Consider the following 21,638-nt stretch of genomic DNA (forward strand, 5'->3'; position numbering starts at 1 on the left):
GGGTTATGGTGCGCAGAGAGCCATGAAATGAGTAATGGAACATGGTGTCCTGGAGCAAGATAGGTGGGCTTCCAACAAGAGTATTGTTCTGTTGAAGCAAGTAAAAGAAATCAAGTATAGGTTATCAGGAGGCTGAAGTCACCTGCCTTAATAAAAAGTCATAATTCTTTGCCCCATTTCCTCATCTGAACCAGTTTTCAGGACGATGACCCATTCACAAAGGAGAGGCAGATCCTCAGGAGGAAGAATCCTGCAACACTACAGTAAATGTATATGGTAATGAGTTTCCCAGTCCTTCCCCAAAGGAACCTCTGGCCATTTACTTGGGTAATTATACACCAGGATAAGGGGAATAACTGGGCATTTCAAGGACTGTTGGATGTAGGGTCCCAGTAATTGTAATCCAGTAATCTAGCAACTGAAGCATCATCATGGCCACCTTGTTAGAGCAGGGACATATGGAGGCCAAATAGTAAATGGAGTCCTGGCCAGGATTTATTTCACAGTAGTTCCACTAGGCCCAAGGACTTACCTTGTGGTCATTTTTCTGATTCTTGAATACACATTTGAACTGGACATACTTGGTAGTTGGAACAATTCCCACATCTGAGTTTAGGAGCATGTGGAAACCTCTGAATCTGCATCCTTGCCTCAAAGGTAGTAAAACAAAAATCATATTGTATCATGGGGAAAATGGTACAGATCAGTGCCATTCTTAAAGATTTATGGGATGCATGGGTTGTTGTGCCTTTTACATGCACATTTAGTTTGCTAGTTTGCCTCCTATAGAACCACATGGATCCTAGGAGTGGATTCCTATCAATTCAGTGACGGAGAAGATCTAATTGCAGCTGCCCTGCTGGTATCATTACTAGAGTAGATTAATATGACCTCTGGCTCATGGCATATGGCCATTCGCCTGGCAAATGTGTTGTTTTCTATTCCTATTAGGAAAGAGTGCTAGAAGCAGTCTGGGTTCATGTGGGACAAACAACAGTATACATTTAGTATTTCTCTAGCTTTTATGTTAACTCATGGCCTCTGCCTTATTATAGTCAAAGAGGCCCCAGACCATCTGGAAATTCTGTAAAACATTATTTTGTTCTACTAGACTGATGACATTATGTTAATTGAACTGATGACCAAGAAGTGGCAAGTATGTTGGAGGCCTTGTTAGGACACATGCCCTCCAGATGGTGAGAGATAAACCCAATCGAAGGGCCACCTTGCCAGTGTAGCTTTAAAGGCTGTGTGGCCTGAGGCCTGTTGGGATCTCTTTCCAAAATAAAGAACACATTGTCTCTGTTTGTTCCCTCTCCTAGTAAAAATGTAGCACAGTGTTGGATTGGCCTTTTGGGTTTTTGGAGACAGCACATTCCATACTTGGACATAATGCTTGGGCCCATTTGCTGAAGGACATGGAGAGTTTTCAGCTTTGAGTGGGGTCCGGAGCAGAAAGGACTCTACAGCAGGTCCAAGCGGGGCTATAGGCTTGGCAGACCTTGCCCAATTTTGATAGTAAGTGAATGAAGGCAGCTGCCGTTACCTGAGAAGGCTTGGTGATCAGGGATTCAGACAGGTTCTGGTTCACTCCATCAGGTAAGTCATGAGAAGAGCAGACATGCTAGTATCCAGCGAGGGAAGCGTAGCATGATTAGTAGAAGGAGAAGATGAATATCATTTGGAGCCCGAGATCAGCTGCAGCAGCTGGGGCAATAGTTTGTGCTATTACATTCAGACTCCTAAAGGAGATATTCCTGGAAGGGGTAAACTGACTACACAAATCAAATGTACCCAAGAAGTGCAAGGATTGGACAAAAGTGGATGCTGTAGCATGTGTCCCAGAACTTCCTTCAGGACTGAAGAAGGGGTTATCTTCATAGCTGCTAGGCATGATGGCTGATAGCTAAGCCCCTCCTTGGGAAAAGCACGCATTTAATGACTGGTCCAAGTGCTGGGTCAAAGGCTAGGCCACCTGGCCTTAATTTGAGATATCTATGAAAGGCTATCCCAGCTTCAGAGCCCTCCACAGCATCAGATGGGGTCTCTTGCAACTGAATTACTGTCTAACTTCTTCCCCTACCCAAGTCTGCATCCTCATTCCCAATGGGTATTGTCTCCAAAATAACTCCCTGATATGCTTTTTATACACACGTATATTTCTCAGGTTCCATTTTCTACGTAATATAACTCACAACACTAGGAGATCCAATCTGTCATTATATTAGGTGTTAGATTTGAGGCATTTGGAGATCTGGTGATAAATGGAGTCCTGGTCCAAGTCCATGTCTAGCTGGTCTAGAGTTCACTGCCTAACTGGTCATTTCTCTGGTTCCTGAGTCTTCTAAATGGTTATATTAGCAAACAGAGCCTTCAAATTTCTCTCTTATCTGTGGTTCTCTGACCCATAGGAAAGGCCAAGTGTAGAAGTCTGAGATTGCCACACCTTCCCAATTTCCCCATCTGCAGCCCAGATAATGACTCAGAAGCAAAATCTCATCCTGCTGACTTGGCAGAAATTAGTGCCATCCTTAGAGATGTATAGGGATGGTTGTCCAGATCATCTCTTTGTTTAATTCATCTCTCTCTGACAATGGACTGCAGTAAATTTAATCAAGTGGTATCTCCCATCATAGTTGTTGTGTGTATGTTGTATCTTTATTTGAAAAAATCAGCGCAGCTTCTGGCACTTAGTATGTAGCTACTGGTATGGGAAATGCATGTTTTTCAACTCATAGCAAAAGGAGATGCTGAAGCAGTTTGCATTTACTTGGAATAGATAACAATGTACATTCATGGTCATGCCGCAGACCTATATCTTACATTCTTTATTATAATATGGTCCAAAGGTGCCTTGATTATCTAAACATTCTTCAGAGCATCAGATCTGTCCACTATTTTGCCAATATTATGTTGATTTAGATCTGGAAGAGTAGATGGCAAATACTTTGGGTGTTCTGTTAGGACACATGTGCATCATAAGGTGGGAAATAAACCTCAAAAAAAATCCAAGACCCTGGAATACTGGTAAAATTTGTGAGCTCCAGTTGTCTGGAAACATATATGATGCTTTATAGTGTTGCTATGGTAGACCAGAATGTTCTACAGTGTTTCTGGCAAGCTCTGATAGGAGAGTTGAAGAACAGAATCCTTGGCTTCTAAAGTGAGACCATGCCATCTGCAGCAGAGAGCTATTCACTATTTGAAAAGTAGCTCTTGGTATGCTACTGGGCCTTGGTAGGGCCTGAACATTTAACATGGGAAAGGACAGCAAGTGATTGGAGATTTCCATCATGTCCTGAGTATTTTTGGACTTGCCAAATCAGGCTTGATTCAATTCATCATACCATGGGAATATTACATGTGGGATCTGAGTACATCTGGAAAACACAAATAAGTTTTCAGAATGAATGGCCCAGTTTCTTGTGCTCCTATCTCTCTTGCACCAATGCCTCCCCTATGGATTTAGTGATGCTTCCCTATGACCAGATGATCAACAGAGAAAAATCTTGGGTCTTGTTCATAAATGGGTCAACTTGATATGTGGTTACTTTTGATATGCTGCTGTATTACAGCTCCACTCACAGATGCCTCTGAAAGACAGTGGCAGGGGAATGGGGAAATCTTCCCAGTGAGCAGAGCTTAGAACATCACACCTGGCATTCAACTTTATAAGGGGGGTGGGGTGCAGTAGTTTGAGGTAAGTACATACTTGGATCAATGAGCAGTGGTGAATGACTTAGCTTTTTGGTTAGGGCTTAGGATAAGAACGATTGGAAGCTCAGAGACAAGGAGGTCTAGAGAAGTGTGGATACTTCTAAGGGAGTGTGAGGATCTTTGTGTTCACCTCAATGACCAATTCAAGAAGCATCCTCCATACAGGAAGCCCAGAACAACTGAGTGCATAGGATGATTCATCCAGTGGAAATAAACCAGCATCTCTCCTTGGTCACCTCCATTCTTGCATTATGGTGCTGTGAACATAGTATTCATGGGGGTGAAAACTGAGTTTGTGCATAGGTCCAAGAGCATGGACATCATCACAAGGCTGATCCCCCTACTGTCACTGCTGAATGACAGAGCTGTCAGCAGCTGAGGCTGATATGGAATCACCTACAAGGAGACCAACCAGCCAACAACTGCAGGTTCATTGCATTAGAACTCTTCCATCCTGGAAAGAATACTGAGTCATCCCTACTGGAATTATTACATATTCCAGGTATGTGTTTTCCTTTCTTGCCTTTAGTGCTACTGCCAGAACCACTGGTTCTCAGTCTTTCTGATTTATTCTATCACTTCGGACCAGTGAAGGAAAGTGAAAATGGGCACATGGCCTTGAGATCCACTGGTTCTATTGTGCTTCACACCATTCAGCAGTGACTGGCCTAACAGAACACTGGGAGGGTCTCTTAAATGTGCAGATCAGTTGCTAGCTTGGAGTTGGCACCAGAGAGGTTGATACACTGTCCTTCAAGATAGAATAAAAACATTAAGCTAATGACTGTGATATTTTTCTCATACTTAGACGAGATGGGTCTAAGAACCCAGTGGTTAAGTAGGAATGGCCCTTTTCACCATTACTTTCAGCAACCTACTTAGGGGAATTTGTGCTTCCAGCCTCTGTAACCATAGGCTCAGATGGATTAGAGGTCCTGGTCCAAGGGGAGGGATGTTCTTCCAGTGGATGCAGTAAGGGGTCTACTAAATCTAAGGTTATGGCTGCTACTTGTTCACTTCGGGTTCCTCATGTAAATAGACCAGTAGGCAAAGAAAGAAATTGCCATATTGACAGGGGTAGTGACCCTGCTTACCTTGAAGATAGTTGCTGCTCCATAACAGGAGCAGGAAAGGTATGTCAGGAAATCCCTGGGTAGTTTTTTGGTGTTTTCATTGCCAAATAATAATTATAAATAGGCAATTGAAGCAGCCATAGCTTGATAAGAGCATGATGGCCAAGGACTTAGATATACTAGAAAGAAAGAGCTGGGTTACCTTGTTAGGTAAACAACGTATCTGGGCACACTGGCTGGGTGAGCAACTTAGACCAGTGAGCTGCCTGAAGATGAGGAGAATCTAGAATGGATTCTAGACATGGAGATGATTAAATATCAATTGCAGCCTTGGAACCAACTATAGCAGAAGGGGCTATCGCTTCCTGTTGTAAGCTGTTTCTTTAGGAAGTTGTGACCAGTCACCACCTTGAAGAAACATTGACCAGACAGCGTGAACTTAAGAAGCAGTACGACTGGATCTCAGTGGTGCAAGGCCAAGTGGTACCACAGACTGTCAGAGCCTTGCTCACATATCTGGACCTTGCCATTTCGGTAGTGTTCTGCAGGATGACTTTTAACTCTCAGTATCTGCTTGGCACCACAGAGCTTTTTATATTTTATTTTATTTTATTTTATTTTATTTTATTTTATTTTATTTTATTCTATTATTTTATTTTATTTATTTTTACTTTTTTACAATCTTTTTTTTTAAATATGAAATTTATTGTCAAATTGGTTTCCATACAACACCCAGTGCTCATCCCAAAAGGTGCCCTCTTCAATGCCCGTCACCTACCCTCCCCTCCCTCCCACCCCCCCATCCACCCTCAGTTTGTTCTCAGTTTTTAAGAGTCTCTTATATTTTGGCTCCCTCCCTCTCTAACCTCTTTTTTTTTTTCCTTCCCCTCCCCCATGGTCTTCTGTTAAGTTTCTCAGGAGCCACATAAGAGTGAAAACATATGGTATCTGTCTTTCTCTGAATGACTTATTTCACTTAGCATAACCCTCTCCAGTTCCATCCACGTTGCTACAAAAGGCCATATTTCATTCTTTCTCATTGCCACGTAGTACTCCATTGTGTATATAGGCCACAATTCCTTTATCCATTCATCAGTTGATGGACATTTAGGCTCTTTCCATAATTTGGCTATTGTTGAGAGTGCTGCTATAAACATTGGGGTACAAGTGCCCCTATGCATCAGTACTCCTGTATCCCTTGGATAAATTCCTAGCAGTGCTACTGCTGGGTCATTGGGTAGATCTATTTTTAATTTTCTGAGGAACCTCCACACTGTTTTCCAGAGTGGCTGCACCAGTTTGCATTCCCACCAGCAGTGCAAAAGGGTTCCCATTTCTCCACGTCCTCGTCAGCATCTATAGTCTCCTGATTTGTTCATTTCAGCCACTCTGGCCGGCGTGAGGTGATATCTGAGTGGTTTTGATTTGTATTTCCGTGATGAGGAGCGACGTTGAGCATCTTTTCATGTGCCTGTTGGCCATCTGGATGTCTTCTTTAGAGAAGTGTCTATTCATGTTTTCTGCCCATTTCTTCACTGGATTACTTGTTTTTTGGGTGTATTTTATTTTTCAAGTGCAGAAGGCTGCCTGCTTGCCCAGCAAACCAAAGGCCTGGAGAATTAACAGCCCCCACCCTGGGAGCTGCCCTCAGCAATGACAGACAGGAGTTGGTGTATAACAGCTTTGAGACAAGTATTTTGCAGTTTCTTAGCCTTTTTGTGTGGGATAAACTGGCTGCCCACTGTTTCAGGTGGTTCAATATGCACACTTTATAAGCAACTTCCTCTGCCTCACTTCCCTACTTCTCTGTGATTGCTTGTAACTTCTACATAAACTACTTCTGCTCAAATCCTGTGGCAGGGTCTGCCTCTGGGAGAATTCAAGCTAAGAGGGCTTCAGTTACTGTTTCTACCTTTATTTTCCTTTTGCACGGATCTCTTATACCTCTCATTTGGGCTCCTGTGTCTCCATTTGGACTGTTTCCAGGGGCAACTCATCGGCAGATCCTTCTTAACTGAAGGCAATCCAGTCCATGATGTCTTTAGGCTCTAGGGCAAGTGGGCAAACATCATCAGGGGATAACTAAGAAGACAAACCTCAAGCAACTAAGGCAGCTTAACCAAAGCCGTGTGGCATTAGTAGTAGAACTGGGAATAGAACGGTTTTCTAAATAAGTTGTGTCTTATCACAGAGAAGAGGGTTGATGAAAGTCTCGCCAGCCTGGGAGCACATATGTTAATCTTCGGCCTTCATCTTGCCAGCAGGAACTTCATATCCCTAAAGAATGTGCCAATGATTTCTGAGTGCTCCAAGCTGGCATTCCAGAATTTGCTCAGAAATCACCTCTCAGGTTCTTTTTCTCCCTCTCAGGCTCCTGAGGTCACTGTCCACAGCCCTGGACAATGTGTTCCTGACGAGAATGCCAATGTCTTTGCCCAGGGCATTGTCTCGCAATGCTCTGGCTTCCCTGGTTGATGCATACAGCTCAGGAATCTTCCACAACTCTTGGCCAACCATCGCGATGATGTCCTTGGTCAGCATATCTATGTCTTCCCCAAGGGGCTGTCTCTGAGGCCCTCAGAGCTGCCATTCCCAGGATGCAGGACCGGTCAGACCCAAATACGGAGCACAGAGCCTCTTCCAGGCCTCCGGAGCTGCGTTTTTGGCACCTGGGGTTTTCATCTTCTCTCTCTTGAGAGCATCTCCTCCAGCTTCTGACCCTCATGCCCAGATTCCCCGACAGCCTTGATTCAACAAAAACAGACACATCCTCCCATGAACAAACAGCAGTTTTCCTGCACAAAGACGCCTCCATCCATTCTTAAAAGGTAAAAATGAAACAAAATCTCTCCAAAGGCAACTAAATACATAGAATAGAAAGTGTACTTTACATACAGACAATACTTTTCATGACCACACAGAGCATTCCAGACACAGCAGTGTCTCAAAAGCCTCTTGATTCTCCAATTAAGGTCCCAGTTTCATGTTTACATGCCCAATGCCCTTTGAATGGGTTTCCTGGAACAAATGAGCTTCCGAAGGTATACTCAAGTCTTCTTCTCTTTACACCCCAAATTCCTTTGAAATGACAGCCTGCCTCACCCACACGGGCTTCCTTCATTCCTGTCATGTTTTCAGAGGTCTTAGGACCAAGTTCATGGGACCAGTGGTATCTGCAAAGTCTTCCCTTTAGTGGTGACAGTGGAAAACCTGTAGCCTTCCTGGACATACATGAGCACGAATGCTGACCCACCAGAGCCACGGGTCTGGAGCCCTTTTTATCGCACTCATGCCAACTCATAGTCAGTTTTTAAGCTCAGTCTCAGGTTAGCCTCTGGGCCCAGACTACTGACAAATGGTCTTTCTGGCTCCAAGTGCAAGACTGTTGCCTGGTGCCCCTTAGAAAGGAGGGTGAGATTTTGAGAATGGCAGGGCCACTCCTTGGGGGGCTCCGTGGAGGCTGGCTCCGGACAGCTCTCGCCAACCATTCAACGGGAAAACGACCGTCACAAACTCTCCTGCTGCCAGACTTGATGCCCCCTAGAAAGTGGCTGGACCATGCGAGGACAGCTAGGTGAAAGTCCTCACTTTCAAAGTGAGTTTGAAAGCCTTTCTGGAGTCCCTCTCTCAATCCAGACCCAGCTGATAGAAGCGAGTCTTGGGAAAGCTGACTCATCCTGCTTTGCTCAACTTTGCTCTGCCTCCTACTCAGTCATAAATTGCTGCACAGGCTGTGCTGGATAAATTGACATTAAGAGTTATTAAAGGAACGAGTCGAGAGTTTAGAAAATATGCATCCACGGCAGGCGTCGGCGGTCTTCTGGAAGAGCCAGGGCAGGGCAGAGTGACTTAGTGAGCCACGGAGCCAGGGCCTCGAAGCTCCAACAGTGGGAAGAAATTCCAGGGCTCCGGGAGGCCCAGCGCAGCCCCTCAGGGAGGCAGCCATAAAGGAACCCAGTGATGAATCAATGTAGCCTTGTCTATGATACCGGGTTTTATGGTCTGTGGGTTTATGTAATTATTTGGGTTTTGCACAGAGACTTGTGTATTTAAGCCTTGCTTTAAAAATCATTGTTTTTATTTTTGGCAGTCTGATGGTAATGAATCTCGGTGGGAGCAGGGTCCCTCCTATCTGTGCGTGGGCAGTTGTAACTCCCCGTCTGTGGTGTTCCCCTGGATCTCCCCCACACCAGAAGGGGCTGGTGAAATTGGATCACACCCAGCCTGGTGCTTCTCTTGCACACGATTCTCAAACTCCTGTGTTGCCACCGAAGTGTTTGTGCGTGGCTCGTCTCCCCTACCAGACGGTGAGCTCCCGGTGTAGGTCTGGCCTTCCCACCATGCTGTGGAGACAGTAGGTGCACATCGTTCGCACGAGTGACCGTGGAGCTGCCTCAAGGGCCGACCCCTGGCATCGGGAGGAAGACGCTTACCTGTGCCTTGTCATTTCCTGTACAAGGGAGCAGGTAGGTTTGTTAGAATTTAGCGTGAAATCGGCTGAGACCCTTCTGTGACTTAAGCGGACAGGCTGTAGCGCCCCGGTTCTGCAGAAGGCTTACTTGGGTGTTATCCCAGAAAACTGTGGTTGCCTGAGGAGTGACCTCTGGATAGCAGCAGTTAACGTTTAATTACATGTTTGCTGTATGCCGCAGAATGTTCTGCAGGCTGTATGTACATTAACTCATCTAATCCTTACAGCAACTGGTTGAGCTAAGGTCTCTTATTATGCCTGTATTACGGACGAGGAAACTGCGACACATAATAGGCCTTAAGTACCTAAGCAAGTACTTAAGCTAGCAAGTTATGAAGCTGGGATTTAAACTCAGACATTCTGGCTCCAGGCGCTGTGCTCTCAGGCAGGACGCTACGGGACTGTTTAGCAACTTTTGAACACGTACCCCCATCCCCACGCGCCACAACCACAACTCCCACACCCTTCCACCCCTCCGCCTACTCTCTCACACATGCACCCACACACCCACTCACCCATCCGTCAAAAATTTAAGTCCCCTTTGGAATAAACAGCTTGTATATAATGGCTATGTTTTTAAGAAATCTGTTAAATCTGCTCTGCCCCTCTTCCCAAGCCCCCGTTTTGGCTGTCAGGCTTGGTAGAAGAAACCCACAGTGAATAAAACCTCTGTCTGGGATTTTAAAAGCAATAGTGAACACTAGAAATGACGACAGTAATTTGGAGTCCACGGAGTTTATTCTGGAAAAATCAAGATAGGGACTCACCGAAAATTACATGATTTGCGATATGTATTAAAAATTCTCAGTTGCTTTGTTATGTGGCATTCATATTGGGCAATATTCAGGGAAATTTCCGTGTTTTCATTATGTTCCAAATGTTGATTCGTATCTTTATGTTCGATTCCCCCAAAAGCTCTGAAGGATGTTATTGTCCGTTAGTGTTTAAGAGGGTATCTGCCTCTCCTACTTGTGAAGCTGTCTGAGTGATTTGAATATGTGCTTTTGATCTAACTGTTATCATCACTAGCTGACTGGTGTGGGAAAAGGGACGGCCTGGATCCAGATCTGGTAACACTGGACGACTACTGACCTCTTTGGGACTCAGTTTCCTCCTCTGTACAGTGAAGGGAATGAATGAGAGGACTTCCAAAATCTGCCTCAGTTCTAATAGCCCATGATTGTGAGTATTTTAAGCCACATTTCTGGATGGCTAACCTTTATGCACATTTTTCTTACATGTGTAACAAAACTTCATCCTTGGCACTGGGTTTTTGGCACAACAGCACCTTCAGACAAGCCTTCTTATCTTGGAAAATAACATTCAGAGAAAGAAGCGATTTAATTTTTTACTTTAGACAAGTTAAAAAATGCTTTTTTCTCGTCCTCCAAATCATTTTCTTTTCATACCTTTTCCTAACTATTGAGTGGGCAGGGTGTCTGGTGGCCAAATAACCTTTAAACGGAGAGGACCAACTCCTGGCTGCCCCCAGAGGCTCATCACAAAAATCACTTTGTAGATTAGCAGGTCTTTTAACAGGGATAAAATGCTGGTTCTGCCTGCTGGTCCGTTGGCAGATGTCCCGGAATTCACTAATGTTGCATTCATATTCTGAATTTGGGTCTTTTGTCCCCCATTACCTCAACACCTTTTTGCTTTTAAAAAAAGAATCCATGTCAGGGAAAGACAAAAACAACTAGGGGTGAAAACAGTAACAGATTAGCGACTCGGAGCAGCAAAGGAAAATTGTAGTTTCCTGGTGTATAATACGAAAGTTATGTTTACACTATACTGTAGTCTATTATGTGTGCAATAGCATTATGTCTAAAAAACCCCACAATATACGTACCTTAATTAAAACATACTTTATTGCTAAGAAATGCTAACCATCATCTGAGTTTTCAGTGAGTCATAATCTTTGTGCTGGAGGAGGGTCTTGCCTTGATTTTGGTCTGCGGACTGATCAGGGTGTCACAAGTGGCTGTGGCAATTTCTTAAAAGAAGACAACAATGAAGTTTGCCCCATCAGTTGACTCTTCCTTTCACCTGAACACTTTGCAGCTGTTGTGGGGTTATTTATTGGCCTCATATCAACATTGTTATGTTTTAGGGTCTAAGAAGGCCTGAGGAGATGGAGAGAAATGGAGGAGTGGCTTGTTGGTGGAGCAGTCAGAACATATACAACATTTATCAGTTAAGTTTGCCATCTTATACGGCGGTAGGTCGTGGCGCCCCAAAATAATTACCGTAGTAACATCGATGATCACCGATCTTGATCACAGGAAACACAGCTCACCATAACAAATGTAATGACAATGTATCGTGAGAATTACCAAAATGTGACACAGAGACAGGAAGTGAGCAAATGCTGTCGGACAAATGGCACCGATAGACTTTCTCGAGGCAGGGTTGTCACGAACGTTTGATTTATAAAAAACTCCTCTCTGTGAAGCGCAATAAAGTGGAGCACAATAAAACAAGGTATGCCTGGAATATGTGCCAACATCTGTTGAAGACTCTGTGGTTCCAGCTCCTGCCATACTCTCATCTGGAAGTCTGTGACGCGTGCATGCAGTGAGCGCAATTTGCACTTGAACAAGTGGTTAATCTGAAAGGTAACTAGCACCAACCGTTTCCTGATGCAATCTAACTAGCAGCTCTCTTTCAAGGACAGCACACCGGGTGTTTGTCCGTAAAACAAAGTTTGCTCGGATACAGTTAGCCAGGGACATCTAGCTCTGTCCAGTTGCAGATGGAGGCGGGACCTTCATTCAGTGTTGCTGTCCTCATGGGGCACCTGTTGCACTGGGCACTTGCACAGTTCTGTGGCCTGCAAGACGCACGAAGACACCAGATGGTCAGTCAGCATGGCCATTGGGAAGCGTGGGAAATTATGGGATAGGTTTACAAAAACGTATGTGGGAAGAAGAGGTTGAGCTGTCGTGTGGCGGGGAACGTAGGAAGTAGGCTGACTGCTCTTGCATTGTCATTTACTCCGTGGTTACGTGGCAACAACTACTTATTTATTTTTGCTAAGCACTCCTGCTAGCAAAAATCTTAAAAAACGGCAGTCTGTGTTTAATGGAAAACGAAGTAATGAAATTCTGCTTCTTAAGTAAGTTGATGGTGAATGTATAACTTGCCCTAAAATGTTTGGCAATATTCCCCACCCACCACCAGGCCCACCGTGATATTACCGAGCATGTGAAAACCAGAAGATACAAACCTCATGAAGAAGCATCAGCATCTGCTTCACAAAGGAGTCATTATTTTAAGAAGACCGTGCTTAAGGATGACAATTTAATACCCGCAGTGGCAGAAGGTGCTTTGACACATCACTCTGGCAATGATGACTTTTCGTTTAGATCAAAAAGTGGCTGTTCTAGGTTAATTTTGCTCATTTTGAATCCCCAATTTTTTTGCTCATATATGAAAAGACATTTGCTAATGTCTTTATGCCATTACCAGAGGAACTTCATCGATAGTGAAGGCTGATTTGTGTTAATGGCACGAGAGCCTTCCAATAGAAGCCATTTAATTCCAACAATGTTTGCGTTTTTTCCAAATGCTTCCTAGGATCAAAATCAAGCTTGCAACAGTCCATTCTCATTCTGTTGAAGGGAACATTATTGTAAATGCTATTATAAATTCAGAAATAAGGTTAACGTTAGAGATAAAATTTTGATTTTTACGATGGTGGGACCAAGTATTGTAAAAACAATGCTTTTTAGTAAGTTAGGAAGCTTAAGGAACATAAATGTACTTGTGGTTGATTGTGATGCACATATAATTTATAATTCTGTCCAACCAAGCTGCAATATTTTACTGCTCAAAACAGAAACTGTAATTGTCAAAATTTACAAATATTTACACATTATCACAGTTGTTATAACTGAGTGACAAAATTTTTGTGATGAAGTATTTTTTTGTATTTATCAAAACATAATGAATTGGATGAATACAAAGCATATTTTAGATGGTACAACATGCTTTCTCTCCTTGCTGCCAACTATGAGCTGTAGTTTAGGTACGCACGTGCCTTTGAAGAAGGACTTTGTAAATCAACGTAGGGCATTGAACTTTCTATAAAAGATTCTGACAAATTTTGGTTGTATTTTGTTCAAAATCAGTTGGGATTTTTTTTTTTAATTAGTACATTCAAAGGAGGAAACGTCAAAACTTCAGATTTGAAGCTTTTGGTGAATTTTAATAATTGAGAAAAGAGCTTGTGAAGAGGAAAGCATTAAAATTATCTCTATAAAAGGCGAGGGAAAAGCAGAACAAGTTAAACAATATTAGAACAAACTAAATTTAAATTTTAATTTTGAATTATTATAATTGCACCTTGGAGTACATTAAATTGCAGGAAGAATTTCTTGATAGAACTTCTACTTTATTAAAAACTTATATTCTGTATTGGAACGGAATGAATTCAGAAGGTCTGATGTTGGAACACCTTCATTAGGCAAAGCCTTGAAGATAATAATAGAGATGATGCATTTGGGGGCATTTTGTCTTGTAGCAATAATTGTTAAAAAATAGAGGCAAAAGGCAATTCTTTTAAAAATACTTGGGCTACAGTATTTATACCTTTCAAGATAAAGAACATTAGAGAATGGATGAAGTGCTCTGCCTATCTAAAAGTGGGGTGCTAGTGGAAGTGCTGAGCAAGGGGGGGTCAAATCCATGCCCTTTATGCGTGTCTCTTTGTGTGAGGACATATGCTAGCCCTCTACGGCACCGACTGGTTACTCCAGGCGATGACACCATACTGCGGGCTCAGGGTTTGGCCTCTGCTTTTAGCAAGTTTGGTACCCAGGGTTTGTGGTAGCCAGGTAAGACTTGTGGAAAGGAACACTGTGTTATGTAGCTTCTATGGAGCAAGCCCTGGGGCAGCTGACTGACATGCAGAGAACTGGCACTCTTTTTCACCTTTCTAGAATGTCCTCTGCCACAATGTCTCTGGAAGACGTGTGCATGGGTCATAAACATCTCCATGCCCTATAATCACTCTGTAAGATCCATCCACACATCTCTACCCCAGACTTGTCACCAATTCTCCAAGTCCCTGAGCAAGCAACCACACCACTAGCCATTGCTTATGAATCATTGTAGATTTGTCTCCCAGGCCATTTCTCCTTCCACAGGAAGTGGATGACCAGATGTTCCACTTGAAGTTCTGCCTCCCAGGATCATTTCCTTCACCACTGCCTTTCAGGACCATCCCTGAGTGTGATGTAGTAAGGTAGGCATCTACCTTACTTCTGGCTGGTGCCAGCATATCACACTGATTCATCTGTAGACAAGGTCTGTGCTTTACCTTCTGATAACTGGACATAATAAACTCACTCAGAGGTCATGGGTGTGGGTTCAGGAAGAGGTGGTAAAGCAGTGGGAACAGGAGCCACGGGAACCAGAGCCAGCTGTTGGTAGTTTGCCTGAACTCTCCAGACCTGCTTGGTATTGCTCTCATGTATACCACTTCCAATGTGTAATGGAATGTTGCCATGCATGTCCAATTTGGTAGTTTGGCGGGTTCAATTCATGATGGATACTCAATACATGATGAACAGTCGGCTTGCACAGTCAACTTGGTATCCTTTGGTGATGTGTAAAGCCTCTACCAGAGGCCAGGAGCCAGCCACGGTCTGCTTTTAAGAATGGAGCATACTTGTCAGCTGAGGAGTGCACTGAGGTTTGCCAGCCACGCTGATGGGCTCCATTAACACTTTCTTCCTTTGGGTCTGTTGATAATGAGAGCTAAGTGGCAGGGACAGCTTGCACCACAGTCTGAACACACTGAAGAACCCTGTCTTATTTTCTGCTCCACTCAAAACTAGAAGCCTATGAGATCCTTGGTAAGTGAACTACAGCAGCACATACCTCAGGATGGTATATATTACTTCAAAGGCAAAAGAGGGCCACCAAGCACCATGTTTCTTTCTTTGTGGTACATGATACAAGGGGAAGTGACTTGGTTCTCACTTTAAAGGCAAATCCCCACACACTCCACTCGACTCGGCTGAATCCCTGGAAACTTCAGTATTGCAGGTCCACATAAACTTCATGGGGACTGTCTCCAACCTCTGGCATGTGGGGGCCTTAATTAGACATAAAGGGTGTTTGATATGACCTGCTCAGAAGACCAGTTAGCAAATTATCATCAGTATAACGGATCAGCATGATGTTTTGTGAGCTATTGAGATTATCATGACCCCTCCAAACTACATACATGCATGCATATTAGATAGGTGACAAATAGATAGATAGATAATGGATAGATAAATAGATAGATAGATAGATAGATAGAGTCCTGGGATTAAGGGGTGGGCTAAAGGTAAGTATTGGCCCTGACAGCAAAGATACAAAGTGGACCTAAGATGTGTTTGTCATCACCTCATCTGAAGTTTGCCATAATGTATAGTAATTCTTCATGACCCATCTGACCTTTGCTGTAGCCAAAGGTGTGAGTACTTAGGGATGTGGTAAGAATCACCATCCCTTTGTCTCTCACGTCTTTGATGGTAACACTGGCCTTTGTCATCCCCTGGAGATGCTTTGCTTCTGCTTTACTCTCTTGACTGAGAGAGAATCTTAGGGGGGAGAGGATAATTCCTGGGGTTTCTACTTGGTTCTTCCTACCAAAACAGCCTTCACTTCACAGATTAGGAAGCTAGTGGACAGCTTTTGCTACTTTCTCTGCGTAATGTCCATTGTACAGTACATCTTGAGTTAGAGATACAGCTGCCAAATGGGTCCTCTGTTCCTTTGGCCCTACTGTTGGGTGGGTCCAACTCCTTCTAACTCTGACCTCTATAAGGCCCTACTCGAACTGGTGGTCCACAGTGGAATTTTGGGTTTCTGTATGGTCAGTGGATGTGTAGCTGGGAAACCTGAATGAGGCTTATGGATTGTACCAATATCAGTTTCTTGATTTTGATACTGTGAAGTTGTGTAATATGTTAACAATGGGCAAGGGGGGAGGGTATTTGGAACTTCCCTGTACATTTCTCTGTACCTCCTGTGAATCGACAATTATTTCAAAGCAAAAATTTTTAAATATAGTTGCAGTTGCTTGCTTTGCTGGGCCATTGAGAGGATCAGAGTAAAAGGCATCTAGTGCAATGTTTAGCACAGGGAGGGTTTTTAATCTATTATATCCACACAGACACAAACATATATACACACCTGAATTTATGACATTCCTAGTCTCCTATGAGTGAAATATGGGCATTGAGTTGTTTATCTATCAAATATAATATGTATGCCTCACTTTGTACTCTTATTACCCTGTTGGCCCAGGGCAACAGGGCCAACCATAGCCTTGGTCCCCAACCAAAGGTGCTATCCGGTCCCCACCCCACAGAACCTGGAACATGTGCGTTACGGTGAGGCAGTGGTGAGGCACCACCTCAGTGGTGGTAGAAGGCAGTGATGGTGGTGTTTAACAGTGGAAAGAGCAGAACTGAGGAACAGAGGGGTCTGACATGAGGATGCTGGGAAGGCTCAGGGGGGTGACTGGAGACTTCACCTTTGATTATACGTCAAAGAGCTGTGGCTCTGGCCCACCATGGACAGGTGTGCCATGAGAGATGAGACTGATGTTCATCTTGCTACTAATGCTTGTTTAAGAACCTGGGCACGATGTCTAAGTACATAACTAAAGTTGATCTTGACGTCATTACCTGATTCATTATAGTGATTTTCTGGTTGTTTTTATGGATCATTGTAAAACTAGTTTTGAATGAAATATGTGTCCTTACTTTTTCCATCTTAATTTTTAAGAACGCGTGTATCCTTCAGTTGCTAAGTAACATGCCTATAAAGTGTTATCACGGAGGTTCTATCTGAATAATTTCTGTAATCACTTAGGAGATTGCTTTAATAGTATATCATCCTAAATGGTAAGAAATGACTAATTCTAGGCTGTTTGGAGAAAACTGACTGAAGTATTTCCTCAAAGGCAGGAGGTTCATCAGCCAAGGATGCACATGGTATACGCCTCGCTCACTGCGCCTCCCCGTCACAAGTTTATCACTGTGTTTCGTGCCTCCAGATGGAGCACACGCTCACCAGGAACTTTCTGAAGTTCCAAAGAGCCAAAGGATCCAAAAAGAAAGATTTTTAAAAAGAAGTATTTTGCTCTAGTGGATTGAAAAATCGCTTTTATCACAACCATAAATGAAGCATGATTCAGAAGTAAGGCAGTATTGCTCCAGTTCTCTCAGGGCAGAAACACAAGCAGAGCTGAAGCATGGAAGTCTCATAACCATCCTGATCAAGGGGAACGCTTGACGAGAGACCCATCAGTGTGGCTGCAGGAGGTCTCTGTGTTATGTCATCTTCTGCTTTTACACAAGGGTGCTGGAACAGGTGGTCAGGAGCTCAGAAACATGCTCGTCTGACCTGGGGACCAACAAGACAGAATTTGTGATTCTGAACCCCCAAACACAGGCCAGGTTTGTGTGGTTCCCAGGGGCAGATTCTACCCCAGTCCTGACCGTCTTCCAGAAGCCACAGTCCAGGGCTGTGTGTATGAGCACCACAGCACACATTCAGGTGTCCCCTACTTTGAAGAAATTGTGTTCCTTAACATTTCCTTCCCTTCTGTTGACTGATTTCCCTCCTCTATCACCAGACGTTTTGAAAGACTGGTGCTGCTCGCACTGGCTACGCTGTCTGGCCCCACATTTTCTCTTCTTCTCATTGCAATCTACATCCTTGCTCTCCTCCCCAAGTAATCACCAAACTGCTCTTCCCGAGGTCTATTGTGACTTCCTAAATGCCAGATCCTTGTCCTATTTTCGGCCGTCCACCTGAAGGACATCCCTGCTGTGTTGGACATGGGACACTGTCTCCCCCTTGCAGCTTGCTCCTCCAAAGGCCTTGGTCCCTGGCTCCTCTCTCTTGGTCTGTCTGTCATCCCATGTCCTCATCCTCCTGTTCCTCTCCCCATTTCTTCTTGGTCCCTTCGATGACCCTCCTCTTTCTGCCCTGTGACTGTTGGCATCCTAGAGGATTAACCTTTTCGCAATTCGTTCTTTTACTCCTTCCACCTGTCCCCAAATCCAGAGCCGTCTTGTGCGTCCTACTTGGTGCCAGGCACTAAGCTAGTGCAGGAAATACAGAGATGAATGAGATCCAATCTTCAACCTCACTGTGCACACTAAAGTCTAGAGGGAGCAACAGTGTGTACTGTGGTGTAAGTTTGGACCAGAAGAGGTGGGGGAAAAATCAATTCTGCGTGATGGGAAGGAACATGTAGTATAATACACTGGAGTATTTACCATGTTGCCTAATCGTTAGATGTGAAGGTCTGTCAGGCCTAAGCCAGGGCTTTCCAGAAGAAAGTGTGTGTGTGTGTGTGTGTGTGTGTGTGTGTGATGTTACATGCATGTGCACCAGGAAGCCTCGAGCAGTTGAGGAGCTGTTCCACTCTAAGAAGGGGACCTTATCTTACTCAGGAAGTGCTTCAAATGTAACTTACTGGAAGATTAGCTGGGGGAGGCTAGCTTTGCCCCAACTTGCGGATGAGTCAGTAATTATTCGTATTCCCCCTTTGAACTCTATACTCCAAATTATTTTTGTGTTTCCAAGGGTGATTTCAAAAATACTTAGGACACCAACACAGATCAATCTGGATGAGTGACTGAGCATGATTCCAGAAGTGCTTTTTTGTGCCATAAGGGAAATCTTTTAGATCATGGCCGGGGGGGGGGGGGGCATGTGTGAGTATGTGTGTGCATGTGTGTGTATGTGTGTGTGCATGCATGTGTAGGGTGTCTGGAGGGAGAGGCTGAGCAGCTCAGTTAGAAAGGAAGGGGACAGAACAATTTCACAATTATCTGAGGGTACTTCAGTATGTTAATATCCTGTATGGTCATACAGAGGCAATCCTGCCTTCCTCCTGAGACTGAAAATTCTCTAAGAACAGATTACACAATCTTATTTTAAGGTCAGCTGACTAGCAACCTTAATTTTCCCTTTGACATGTAACCCAACATATTCACAAGTTCTGGCAATAGGATGTAGACGTTATTAGGGGGTGTGCGTTATTTTGCCTACTATATGCACCTATGAGACAAACAAAACAAAACAAAACACACAACGCTCCTAACAGTGTGAATGGCTAGTTAAAATTTGGGAGACATTACCTGAAAAATACTATAAAGTAAATATTATCTATTTGGAAAATTCTCTTATATGACTTGAAAGTAATCTGGTAGATGCTAACCCTGATGATCAAGACAAAAAAGTTTGAATAAAGTTGTTCTATGAAGAAGAGGTTAGAAAAAGCAGTATCTTAAAAAGTATGTGTATAAGTAATGCACTTAATATTTTAAACAGACATTTGACTATTTTTGCTATATCCTTAAGGGTCATGTGCTTGAGTTGGCCAAAACACTTTAAAGATATTTTTCTTAGAAAGCAAGATCGTCTGATATTGTGGTCACCTTATATTTCAGCATACAGGATAAACATTTCTTTATTAAAGATTTAATATATCCTCAAAATAAAAATTTAAATGGTTAGGAAAGTAGATGGTAAAAAATAAAGGTGTGTGTGTCCTGACCGACCCCAGTCCTACCCTCCAGAACTAACTACTGTGAATAGTTTCTTGAATATCTTTCCAGAAATGCTCTGCCTTTAGGCCTACATGATCTAGCTCCTGTTTACTTCTTGTAATACTCTTCCCTCGCTCTCTATGCTCCAGCCACTCGGCCTGCTTTTTGTTTTTCCAAAACATCTGGATCATCCCCGAAGCCCCAGGACCTTTGCGCTTTCCATTTATCTTCTTGGAATGTCTTCTCTCATATCTCTGCATGCCCAGCTGTATCTCATCTTCCAGAGACCAGCTCAAAATCCCTTCCTCAGTGGAGCTTTTCCTGTCCTCATGTACCCTGCTACCACATAATACGGTTTCTCTTGGTCAGTTTGGGTGGTCATAATAAAAATACTATAGACTGAGTGACTTAATATTTTCTTACTCTTCTGGAGGCTGCAAAGTCCAAGATTAAGGTGCTGACCAACTCAGTTCCCCCAGTGAAGTCTCTTTTCCTGGCTTGTAGAACTTTTCATTGTGTCCTGGCCACCTGGCTGGGGGTGGGAGGGTGGAGAAGGAGAAAAAGGAAAGCAAGCACTCTGGGGACTCTTCTTATAATCTCATCGTGAAGGTTCCACCTCATGACTCATTTAAACCTATCACTTTCCAGGCGCACCTGGGTTGCTAGGTTGGTTGAGCATCCAACTTCAGCTCAGGTCATAATCTTACATGATCTCGTGGGTTCGAGCCCCACATCAGGCTCTGTGCTGACAGCTGGGAGCCTGGACCCTGCTTTGGATTCTGTGTCTCCCTCTCTCTCTGCCCCTTTTCCCCACTCGCACTCTGTCTCCCCCTCTCAAAAAGTAAAAAAATAAATACCAAAAAATTTAAACCTATAACTTTCCAAAGCCCCCACCTCCACATACCATCTGCTGGGGATTAAGACGTCAACACAGGAATTTTGGAGAGGCACAATTCAGTTCATAGCACCATGCTGGTTTTCAGAGCACACAGAATGCTACTAGCTGAACTTAGCATCTCGTGTTTTGCTGTTCATGGCGCAAGCCCATCTAACGAACCCAAAGCTCCCCCTGAGGACCCTGTCAGTCTTTCTCAATGCTTCCCTCTTTTGAGCCTCCATGAGATGTCCCACAATAGTGCCAGCTTTGAGAAGAAACTAGTGACAGATTTTACTGACGTGTTTGCCAACAAGATTATTTCAGAATCTCTTGACTACTCATAGACTTTGTCTTGCTTTCTCCACAAAAGAATAAAAGGAATTCTGATACGTACAAGTAGGTGTCGAGAGCTCCTGATTTTGGAGGCACTAAAACACAGCACTGTGTTAAACTCCTCAGAGCTGTGTTAAACTCCACAGAGTGAAGGCCTTTGCGTGGTTGACGTCCTAAGACACTGCTCACCTGCCCAACCACGTGAAAAATGAGTGTTGAGGACTTTTTCCTTGATCGGAAATGCACATGATAATGAAGAGACAGAGGCTCAGAGAGGGTAAGTGACCTATTCGAGGTCTCACCGCCTGTCACAGAAGGAGCTGGGCTTAGCATCCAGGTCTGGTCCCCCACGGAGAGCTTCTGCAGGACAGACTCACTGTCTCTTCTCCCTTTACTCAAACAGCCAGCCAACCTCCATTCAGATGCAGTTCCAGGCAATTGGCATCAGAGGCCACCCCTTGACTCCAAAAGGAAGTGGGACAGAAAAAATTTCAGATGGTTTCCCAGGGTATACATCCACCTGCCACTGAGTTGCTGGTTGGAGGCAAGCCTGTGTTTGCGGCTTGTGACCAGGTCCCAAGGGACCTTGTTCCCTTGGGTAG

General features: G+C 43.9%; 1 long non-coding RNA gene across 3 annotated transcripts in view; it reads left to right on the forward strand.

Annotated features, from left to right (window-relative positions):
- LOC123595779 overlaps positions 1-20,230 on the forward strand; it is a 33,625-nt gene extending 13,395 nt beyond the window's left edge. The window contains exons 2-5 of one of the 3 annotated variants that reach the window (XR_006711372.1): positions 195-327; positions 10,291-10,443; positions 14,409-14,506; positions 17,225-20,230. This is a non-coding gene — a long non-coding RNA (uncharacterized LOC123595779). The remainder of the gene's footprint in view (positions 1-194; positions 328-10,290; positions 10,444-14,408; positions 14,507-17,224) is intronic. The other 2 variants (XR_006711369.1, XR_006711373.1) reach the window with 2 other exon arrangements.
- Positions 20,231-21,638: the final 1,408 nt, after the last annotated feature.

The sequence above is a fragment of the Leopardus geoffroyi genome, chromosome A1 (genome assembly GCF_018350155.1).
Source record: "Leopardus geoffroyi isolate Oge1 chromosome A1, O.geoffroyi_Oge1_pat1.0, whole genome shotgun sequence".
Taxonomy (NCBI): domain Eukaryota; kingdom Metazoa; phylum Chordata; class Mammalia; order Carnivora; family Felidae; genus Leopardus; species Leopardus geoffroyi.